The sequence below is a fragment of the Ursus maritimus genome, assembly GCF_017311325.1.
Source record: "Ursus maritimus isolate PB19 chromosome X unlocalized genomic scaffold, ASM1731132v1 scaffold_X1, whole genome shotgun sequence".
Lineage (NCBI taxonomy): Eukaryota > Metazoa > Chordata > Mammalia > Carnivora > Ursidae > Ursus > Ursus maritimus.
Genome location: NW_024423319.1, coordinates 118,270,066 through 118,278,380, shown reverse-complemented (window position 1 = coordinate 118,278,380; position 8,315 = coordinate 118,270,066). Strand labels below are relative to the sequence as shown.

Here is an 8,315-nt window from a genome sequence, read left to right as displayed (position 1 = left end):
CGGGATTAGCATTCTGGAAAGGTCCTTCTGGCCACAGTTGAGAAGGGGCTTTTGTTACAAGCTTCTGGTGGCCAGGAATGCAACTGCATGGGGCGGAGGAGGCGTGAACGGGGCAGCACGGACGCCGGAAGCAGTCCTCCAGCCAGCATGCCAGAAACTTCCTACACCTCCAGGCTGTCCTGCACCCACATGCCCCAGTGTGAGAAGCTCTCTCAGAACGGTACGTCGTGGAATCTTGAAAGGGCCCAGTCCTGGAGTCGGAAAGGGCTGGTTTAGAATTCTACCACTTCCACTTAGGAGTGATGGGACTGGGGCACATTGCGAAGGCTCACTGAGCCTCGGCTGCCTTGGGGACAGTAAGCTGCCTTCCCGGAGCTGAGGCAGAACGGCACGAGGCAGGGTGTGCTCTCGGACACCTCCTGGCCTGTGGGGAGCACTCAGTAAGGGGTACCTGCTATCATGGGGGGGATCAGCCTGTGCGTGGGGCTCCAAATAAGGGGGAGGGGAGAGCCTGTGTTAGCAAGAAGGGGGACGATGGGGGTATCTGGGGCCTTGGGGAAATGGTTTCAGTGGCATGCAGCGCTGGTATAGACAGCTTATGGGAGCCCTAATCAGGGGAGGGGAGAGGCCGCAGGGCAGATAAGGAAAACAAGTTGCCGGAGTTCCCAGCATGGGCTTGGTTTGGTTTTAACGAGATGTGAGGACGTGGATAAGATAAAGAGAATGGTTGAGTTTTTTCCCTGCCCTCTTAGGTCTCATTTTGCGTTCTCTGACTCATCAGATGGAGCAAAGGAAATGCCCCCCCCCCCCGGGTTTCATCAGTGGCACCAGTGGAGTCCCTCTCAACAGGATTCCTTCATTCTCTCCCTGATGTCTTAAAGGGAATCTCAACCTGGTGTGGATTTGGCCCTCAGGGGACAATTGCGATGCCTGGGGACATTTCAGGTTGTCCTGACCACAGGGGGCTGCTGGCCTCTGGTTGGTAGAAGCCAGGGATGCCATTAAACGTCCTGCAGTGCACAGGACAGCACTCTTCGCTGCCCCCCTCCCCTGGAGAATCATCGGGCCCCCAGTGTCACTGGCTCAAGGTAAGGTCGAGCAACCCAGACTAAAGAAATATTTCTTGCCGGCGTTAGGGGCTGGGAGTGCGGTGGTGAGAAGACAGGGTCCGGCTTTGTAGCCTGGGGCAGACAGTATAGACCAGCAAGCGAGTTCAGCCTGATAGGGGCCACCAGGGGGAGACAGAGGCTGCGGAAGGGGCACAGGAGAGGGACGCAGCGGCCTGCGGGCTGGAAAGTGCTCCGGGGAGTGCCGACAGGGAAAGGAGTGACCCTCAGCCGGGGAGGGGGCGACGGCAGGTGGGGGAAGGTTTCCAGGAGCGGAGAGAGAGCCGGCCTGCAGCCGGGAAGGGCCTGCCCGCGGGAGGCGGGAGTGGAGGGCGGCGACCTGGCTAAGGACGCGGGGCAGCGCGGGCAGGGCTGGGGCCCGGAGGCTGCCTCGGGGTGGGACCGCAAGCACAGGAGAGGTGGCAGCCCAGTCGAGGGCGTGGCCGCAGGAACGGAGGGAAAGAGGTGAAGGTCGCTGCAGTGCCCGGATTTGGGGCTCGTTGGGAAAGAGGGGACCAGCAAGTGTGCTGACTGGAGGTGACAGCCACGCATGGCCCTTGAGCGAGCAGAGGCATTCGGAGGCGACTGAGGCTATTCGCAGCTAGACGCTGAAGATCTTGGCTGATACCCCCAAGCCTTCTATTTCCTGACTGTGCACAGGCCGGAGTTCGGGGGCCGCGAGCAAACCACGCACCGTAGAGGACGGATTTATAGATTCCAGACCAAAGTGTGGGCAGGACATCCTGCTCAGTCACCGCGCCCCGGCTCTGAATGGGACCGCGGGAGCGGGAGCGGGGAAGGCCACGGCCACCCGGGTGCTCGCTGCCGCAGGGTTGGTGGCGCCCCGTCGCTGAGCCCCGCGAACTTGGTGGAGAGAAATCAGGAAGTGACTGTTTTTCTCCTACTACCGCGTGGACGAACCTTGAAAACATGATGTAAGTGAAAGAAGGCAGATACAAAAGACCATCCAGGATCTGACGGCATCTGCATGAAATCTCCAGAGCCTGCCTGGAGGCGGAGAGGAGGCTGGCGGCAGCAGGGGCTGGGAGCAGAAGGGGAGCGACTGCTAGCAGGGACGGGGGTTCTTTTTGTGGTGATGGAAATGTCCTAAAACCATTATGGTGATGGAAATGTCCTAAAACCATTATGGTGATGCTTAACCCCGTGAATATACTACAAATCACTGACTGGAACATTTCGGATGTGTGAATTATATGGGATGTGGATAATAGCTCAATAAAACGGTTCTATTTATCTGAGAGATTCACATCACACCGTGAATTGCTGATAAACACTCTTTGTGAACTAAGAAACAAAAGACACTTCATTTGATGACATCTATTCTCTTTTTAAAATTTTAAAAAATATTTTGTTTATTTGTCAGAGAGAGAGAAAACACAAGCAGGGGGATGGGCAGGCAGAGGGAGACGCAGACTTCCCACTGAGCCACCCAGGCGCCCCAATGGTATCTATTTTAAATGAACACTTAAATCTTTGGTGAAACATGAATGCGGTTTTACCTAACCTGGGGGAGGTGACACTTTTCAGAATCGCTGTGGAGCGTTTTCAAACCACCCATGCTCCAACTCGCCCCAGCAAAGCACCCCTCCACTGACCCCGGGTCCCCGCTGGTGAATCGCTGCACTGGAGGAATTCCCTGAAAGTGAGGAACCAGACTCGAAAACTCGTCATTACCACTGTTATGTAAGATTGTTCTGGAAGGTCTAGCCAGGGTGATGTAAGTCAGAGACAGAGAAATGAGGTATAATTATCCTAGATGGGTGCATAAATCATTGTTCAGCTACCTTAATTCTATACCTAAAAAAGCCCAAGAGAACGCCTGAAAAAGCGATTGCAAACCAGCAGAAACTTTCATTACACTGCTGGATACTAAATACACAAAAATCAACCACCTTTCTATGTACCTACAGTGGTCCTTTGGAAATTAGAATTGAAATGAAGTCCTTTCACAAAAACAACAAACTCTCAAATACCTAGCAATAAGCTTGATGTAAAAAGTGCCTGAGCCTGTCTGAAAGTTCCTGAGCGTTCCCAAGAGCCAATGAGAAGACATGAGACGCGCCACGCTCCCGGAGGGGGAGATGGTATCTCCCAAAGTTGTTCGGCCTTCCTGGATGCATTGGTTGACTTCATGTGATTCTAAGCAAAAACTTATGATAAATAGTGAATGAGAAAAAAATGGGTAAAATCCACACATACGAAGATTGGTGCAATTCACTATTTGTCACGTTTATTGCAAAGAAAACCACCGTTAACAAATACGGATCACTGGTTACCGACATGCTTGGCGACATAGAGAGACGCGCTCACAGATGTGGGCAATTTACTGGGAAATGCATCAAAGAATCAGACGGATTGACGACTGATTGACGGAGACAGAGATGGGTGCGGGGCTAGATCCGTGAAAAAGGAGCGCTAGTAAAATGGCAAAGGTAGACTCCAGGCGGGAAGTATCCGTGCGTTAGTGGTAAAATTTTTTCAATCTTGTTGAATATTTGGAAATGCTCATAATAAAAGGTTGGGGAAAATACAGAGCAAAGAATAACAAAACCAAGAATGCATACATAGTGTGAGTCCAATTTTAAAAATATGAGCTGAAAACAGATGGGGAGAAAATGGGCTAAGATATGAACTGTGGTGAAATCATACGTGGTTTTTTTTTTCATACGGCATGCCTTGACCAGATTTTCTTTTTTTACAATATCCCCGGACTACTTTCAACATAACGCGAGGGGTATTGCTGCCCACCCACTGGCCCTCTGGCCCAGCGAGAAAGGCCCACGGGGCAGCAGCGTCTCCCAGGTGTGCTCCCTACCCATGGCCATGACTTTGAGCACCTCCTGAGTTCCCAGAGTCCTTTAAACACAGCTTGAGGCGTGTGTCCACGTTGGCTTCTCAGGCGATGACCAAACCTACCGCTGACTCATGTATTTTGAGTTCTCAGGCCACGGCCCCGCCCCGTCTTCATCTCTGCCGGTCACGGCGCTACTGCAGCCATTCCTCCAACCAGACCCTGTAGGTTCCTATAGTTTTTGTCCGTTATTTAAAATGCCTTTTCTTAAAAAAAGATTCTATTTTTAAGTAATCCCCACACCTAATGTGGGGCTTGAAACTACAACCCCGAGATCAAGAGTTGTGTGCTCTACCCATTAAGCCAGCCAGGCGCCCCTAAAATGTCTTATTTTAAATGATCTTTGTCCAGAAACTGAAAAGGAAGAATTTACAAATTTTTCTATGTGATGATGTAAAATCCCTGCATGGGAAAGGAAAGAGAGAGGGAGGGAGGCAGAGAAGGAAGGAAAGAAGGAAGGAAGGAAGGAAGGAAAATAAAGAATTATAAAATGACATTAGAGAAAAATATATTTGCAACATATATGACAAATGGCTGATTTACCTAATTTATGCAGAGCTCAAAATAAAAAGTCAGTAAAAAGAAAGATGAAGAAAAGCAGATGAAAAAACCCAATAGAAAAAAGATGAAGTGAACCAAAGCGTACAAAGAAACCTAAGTCACCATCCAACAGGAAAAAACGATTGTACCTCCACAGTTATAATAATAAAATACCTGGTAATGAAACACATGTGAACCAAAACAATAATGGAATAGAATTTCTTTTTTTTTTAAAGATTTTATTTATTTATGGACAGAGAGAGACACAGTGAGAGAGGGAACACAAGCAGGGGGAGTGGGAGAGGGAGACGCAGACTTCCCGCTGGGCCAGGAGCCAGACACAGGGCTTGATCCGAGGACCCCGGGATCATGACCCGAGCCGAAGGCAGACACTTAAGGACTGAGCCACCCAGGTGCCCCTGGAATAGAATTTCTTACCTTGCGAATTGCCAGAAGTTAATTGAAGAAGTTGAGTGATACCGGGTGGTGTTGAGGATGGCCGATCGGGAAATGAGTACTCAAGCCTTATTGAAAGCCAAATGGACGCAACTTTCTGAAGGACGATTGGACAATATCAATGAAATGTATAAATGCATGTAACCATCGAGCAAGACCCTGTTTGGAATTTACATTATAGAAATATTTATGTCACCAAGATTATATATGTACGATATTTATTGCAACATTTTTTTTTATCATAGCTAAAAAACAAAACGAAACAAAACCAAGAACTTGAAGCAACCAAAGTATCTGAACGGGGACCATATTGCTAGATATTTGTAAAAATGAAGAGGCCTGATGATAGATAAAGCAAGAATCAAATACCAACCTCAAGTTCAAGTTTAGCACCCAAGGAGCAGGAAAGTAGACTTTATACTGACAGACCTACAGTGCCCTGATCTTTGTATCTCCCCCGCCTGCGGATTCAGAATCCTGAGCCAATGGTGAAGCGAGAGTCTGTGATGTTTTTCCTTTCTTCGTACTTTTCTGGGTGCTCTAAATTTCCTGTAAGGAGCATGTATCAATTTTTAATAATGAAGTTATATATAGTGTCTTTATTACTATGTAAAGAATACTTTGGGATTTTAGAAATTACTCTACATTCAGAAGCATTTTCCATTTCTCCACAAGAGGGCAGCATAGGCATAACAAATAGCAAAAATGCTCTCCAGGTATTTGGTCTGAAATGGAACAGTGCTGTTAATTGTTGGGTTGTTCATTTTGATGTGTTCCTTGCACACAAAAAATTGTTCATTAAATTGTTTATTTGTATGATAAAACAACTATGTAGTCATTGTAATAATTGATATATAGGAGAAAACACAAGTCTATAGTCATACTCCTCAGACACAGCCAAAATTGACAGTCTAGCATTTATCTTCATGTTTACAGACGTGTGATGGAAAGAGGAAGATGCAGGTTTTCAAATAAAATGTGCCCACCCATGCAATTGTTTTGTAATCTACCCTTTCATATCAAACGTCTTTTGAGAATTTCCCTGTTTCCCTAAAATTCTTGATCTGGTGGTTTTTAAAGGTTGCACGGTGTTCCAGCCCGTCGACACACTGTGCCTTGTTTAACTGATGTAAATTGGTCGTTTAGGCTGTTTTAACCATCTTTAAATTATTAAAGATTTCCTATATACAAAATATACGTGGAAAAAGCATGGTCACCCAATTAGTCACTGCTGAAATTTGATACATGTTTTTGCCATCTTTTCTCCAGGTATATTTTTTAAACATTTTATTTTTAAGTAATCTCTACACCCAACGTAGGGCTTGAACTCACAACCCTGAGGTGCTCCACCGACTGAGCCAGCCGGGTGCTCCTGCTTCAGATATTTTTTTTTTTTTTAAGATTTTATTTATTTGACAGAGATAGAGACAGCCAGCGAGAGAGGGAACACAAGCAGGGGGAGTGGGAGAGAAAGAAGCAGGCTCATAGTGGAGGAGCCCAACGTGGGGCTCGATCCTGCAACGCAGGGATCACGCCCTGAGCCGAAGGCAGACGCTCAACCGCTGTGCCACCCAGGCGCCCCTGCTTCAGATATTTTTAATAAAAAAAAGTTTACAGGTAGAGTTGAAGTTCCCTCTGTCCCGTTAATTTCTATCCTTCCATCCCAACAGTCACCTCTAACGTGAAATTGGTGTTTATTTTTCCTATCCTTGATCTTACACTTTAATTACAAAAGTATGTTTCATAAACAGCATAGAATTGTTCTGAGTTTTTAAATTCCACACATAAACGCAATCACAAGGGCATATCCTTTATTCACTTAACATTATGATTTCGAGGGACGTCTGGGTGGCTTAGTCGGTTAGGCGTCTGCCTTTGGATTAGGGCATGATCCTGGGGTCCTGGGATCGAGCCCCATATCAGGCTCCCTGTTAAGCAGGGAGCCTGCTTCCCCCTCTCCCTCTGCCTGCAACTCCCCCTGCTTGTGCTCTCTCTTTCTCTCTGTCAAATAGGTAAAATCTTTAAAAAAAACACACACAAAAATTATGATTTTAAGATTTACTCATGTTGATATAGACCCAGTTAATTTTTTTTTAAGATTTTATTTATTATTTGACAGAGAGAGAGACAGCCAGCGAGAGAGGGAACACAAGCAGGTGGAGTGGGAGAGGAAGAAGCAGGCTCCCAGCGGAGGAGCCTGATGTGGGGCTCGATCCCAGAATGGCCGGGATCACGCCCTGAGCCGAAGGCAGACGTTTACTTAATGACTGAGTCACCCAGGCGCCCCTAGACCCAGTTAATTTTAACTGCTCTAAGATATTATCATTTATAAATAGAATGCATTAACACATTCCCCTATTGATAAGTATTTAGTTGTTTCTAATACTTGTGAATCACCGCTTTTGGGATGGGGCGGGTGCACGGGAGTTTCTCTAGGGGCCCAGAGAAGGCTTGAACGTACTGAGCTGAGGAGTTTGGCATTCCAAGAAGGGCCAATTCAAAGGGGCGAGCCTCTTCAGCTCGACTAGGTCCTGCTGAATCGCACTCCCAGATGACTGCAGTTTCCAGGTCAGCCAGTCTTGAGCGAGAGTCCCATTTCTTCAGCTCCTCTGTGGGGTAGGACATGTAGCTTTGAGAATCTTCCATGTTAAGCATCTTTTTGTGGTCATCGGCCAGCAGGTTTTGACTTTTGTGAATTTCCTATCCATAGCCTTTGCTTATTATGCACTTGGGTTGTTTGTCTTTTTCTTAACGATTTGTATATGTTTTACACGTATTTCTGATTCCGACGGGGTCTCTACAAGAAGCACATGGCAATGCGCAAACCCAGTAATTTAAGGAGAGCTCAGGAAGGGACTATTTACAAAAGCATGGACAGGTTGGGGGCAACAGATGAGGGGTAGGGCGCCACACCAGGCGGGCGACAGTGGGCATGTCACTGCCTCAGGCCTGGGGCGGCCAGGCAAACATCGGACAACAATCCTCCCTGGATTTCTGGTGTTTCCACACAGTCCAGGTCTGCCGAGCAAAGGGCACTGCAAGCTTGTTCAAGGATGATGGGATAGCAGCCAGCCTTGAGAGCGGGAGATAGTGGACATAATAAAGATAGAGAAGAACATCGCCCTCCCTGGAGACATTCCAGGATCCGAAAGCCTTATCCTGCCACCGGAGACCTTTGCTTACCTTCCAGTGTGGCCCCCCGGGGAGTTTTGCTTGCATTCCTGACAGGGTCATCTCTCTGGAGCGGAGGATGGGAGCAGCCTGATAACAGCTCGGTTTCCTAACTCAGGATTCCTTTCTTGTGTGTGCGGCGTCCCCCCCCCCCCCCCCCCCCCCCCCCC

At 47.8% G+C, this 8,315-nt stretch overlaps 1 long non-coding RNA gene across 1 annotated transcript in view; it reads left to right on the top strand.

The window, feature by feature from the left end:
• Window positions 1–6: 6 nt before the first annotated feature.
• Window positions 7–8,315, top strand: part of LOC103668089 — a 20,008-nt gene continuing 11,699 nt past the window's right edge. Inside the window, exon 1 of the long non-coding RNA XR_005835884.1 lies at window positions 7–220. This is a non-coding gene — a long non-coding RNA (uncharacterized LOC103668089). The remainder of the gene's footprint in view (window positions 221–8,315) is intronic.